This window comes from Anastrepha obliqua, chromosome 1, assembly GCF_027943255.1.
Source record: "Anastrepha obliqua isolate idAnaObli1 chromosome 1, idAnaObli1_1.0, whole genome shotgun sequence".
NCBI lineage: Eukaryota > Metazoa > Arthropoda > Insecta > Diptera > Tephritidae > Anastrepha > Anastrepha obliqua.
This window is the reverse complement of record NC_072892.1, coordinates 146381583-146384321: the sequence shown is the minus strand read 5'-3', so window position 1 is coordinate 146384321 and position 2739 is coordinate 146381583. Positions and strand designations below refer to the sequence as shown.

The window sequence follows — 2739 nt, the reverse complement described above, 5'->3', positions numbered from 1 at the left end:
AATAATTTGGAAAAAATGGCAATTTATATACATATTTGGTGAGGTGGATCTATTTTTTGTCTAAGAAAAAAGAAAGATTCGTACAGAAAACTTAATACTAGAGCGGCTCAATTTCGAATGACTTTAACAATGGGGAGAATCGCAAAGTAAAACATTTAGGTACATATTTTTTAAAGTACAAGAATCGCCGAGAAAAAAAAGATTAATTTTAGAGAGACTTGAAAATTTCAGGAATCGCAGAGGAAAAAATAAAAAAAATTGGGCTTTGACTTTAAATATTGAAAGAATCACAGAGAGAAAAGAATTAATACTTGTATTTTTGGAGAGATGCTAATTTGTTCATACGTATGAAAATACGGAATGCAATACTGCACCGCATTATATGCAAAACTCTTACCCACGTTATTGTGCTGCAAAAGAAAATAAGTTTCTTCGAGAATTTTAGAATACATGGGACTATGAAGGAAACTCGATATTTCGTTGAAGTGAAAATAAATTTAATAATACCTAATAACATTCCAACAATTGGGGCGTAGCTTCCTACATCACTGACCATATGACCGTATGTGCATGTTTGCCCAGTTCTTATACTTAACAATTTTTACAAACATCAGCATTATAAAGTACTTAATAAACATGCATAATGCAAACAAAAAAAAAAAACCCAAATAATTAGTTCTATTCTTAATTTTATTAATAGCCTATATATATAAATTTAAATAGTTTTAATTAAAACCTTTCGTCTAACTCGCTTATTATTTAGAGCAAAATTTATTTTTAGAAAAACTAACTTTTCGAATACTAATTAGTACGACATTTTACACAATTTCACAATTAAAATTTACAACTCTCAAAATGTATAGAAAATTTTGTGTGACATGGAACACAGCTACATAATCGAACTCATCGCAAGTTTGGTAAAAGCTTTAAAGCTTTTCGCAAAACCTTTTTCATACTTGCTTTGCTCACACAATTTTTTTTTTTTTTTTTTTTAATTTCGTCTTGTAACGAGACAAGGCATATTTGCTTCCAAATTCAGAAAGTACATATAAATGTACATGAAAATAATTATTTTATTATTTTTTAATTTATTAATAACTTTCGGGGTGAGGTTCTCTCCTAGTTAAAAAAAAAAAAAAAACAAAAAAAAAAATGCCTCTTCTGTGGTTCTCACAACACCACAAAAATGAACCTCACCCAACAAAATGTATAAACAAAGAGATCAAAATTGAGCTTGAAATATGTGTACATTCATTAATTGACACCGAGAAGCCAGCAAACTGAAGAGCACTGAGAGCTTGCCGAAAGGAGCCCCTTAATGACATCGAAAAGCCAGCAAACTGAAGAGCACTGAGAGCGAGAGCTTGCAAAAAGGAACAAATTCCATTTGCCAGATTGAGTCGAATATACATACGAATACATATTATCCAGCCAGGGCCATCACATCAATTCATCAGTATTCTCCGAAAAATACTATTGCGAGAACGTCTATTGCTTTCATAATACCAGCAACAACGACAATGAACTGAGGATTGTTGCGCACACAAAATGTTTCCATGATTGCCATCAACCAAGAAAGGTAAACATTTGAGTGACTCTAAGTTGTATATTTGGTATCTTTTAAATAGTGTACTTTCTGATTACACTGTCAGCGTGAAAAGAAAGTGCACAAAACACATATTGATAAGATTTGACTATTTATTTATTAAAAACAAAAAGGGGCTATGCAGTTTTTATGGATAATTGATTTTTGCTATAATAAAATGCACGTTGCAAGTGGTTGGAAAATTGCGTAGATCTTTGAAAAGTTTTTCTGCTGACAGTGTTGTGTGTTTTCTTCCACATAAGTAAGCGTTAAATATATTAGAAAAAAATGATGCAAGACCGCGACAGAAAAAAAATCTCAAAAATCAGTGTGTAACTTGCACCTTATTATATCAAAATTCAATGACCTATAAAACTGTATACCCAAAATTTTTCTAAAAATTCTGAGTAAACTTGAAATTTTAATCAAAATTTGCCGAATTTTTATAAATTTTATAAAACTTTGCTTCGTGTGATTCTTGTTGTAGCAGGAACTATATATATTTATATAAAATAATTGAAATAACAAAATAAATCAATAGTCGAAATTTATCAATATTTATTATAAACTTATCAATAGTGTACACTTTCTTTTGACGCTGACTGTGTATTGATTAGTCTTTGAAATTAATCAAAAATAGCGAACTCCAACTTAAATGTAAAATTATAATTATTTTATATTTCTTTTTTATTTTGCAGATTCTCGAAATATCTCTAATTGTAAACGGACGATTGCCTGAACGTGGATGGAAATGTTGTAATGCCCTGCCATTTGGTGTTCATGTTAAATTAAAAGTATTTTTAAAAAAACAAAAAATAAAAACTATACCTAATACATTTTTGAAATACCAATGTAAATGAAATCAATTCCACTTTTATATTTTTGTAATAGATCAAATTAAGCTTACTCGGGGCTTGTTCGGGGCGCCTCATAAAAGCAGATGTACTGCTGAAGTTGTTAACGTTTGCTTTGCTACCCTGCTTGAAATGCTAAGTTGATAATTTTCTGATGTTCGGCACTTGCATAGGCAGGTGACGGCAAATAGGTTAATAAAAATAATGGAGTTTTTTCTACAAATATTTTTATTTATTTATTTATTTTATTTATTTGTTTATATAAATAGTACATAGTAACACTAAGGTCTTTTAATAGTA

The 2739-nt window shown here is 29.6% G+C and overlaps 1 long non-coding RNA gene across 1 annotated transcript; it reads left to right on the top strand.

Moving 5' to 3' along the window:
• The first annotated feature begins 661 nt into the window (after positions 1–661).
• Positions 662–2447, top strand: LOC129236400 (uncharacterized). Its single transcript, XR_008581662.1, has 2 exons — positions 662–1579; positions 2284–2447. It is a non-coding gene; the product is annotated as an uncharacterized LOC129236400 (long non-coding RNA).
• Positions 2448–2739: the final 292 nt, after the last annotated feature.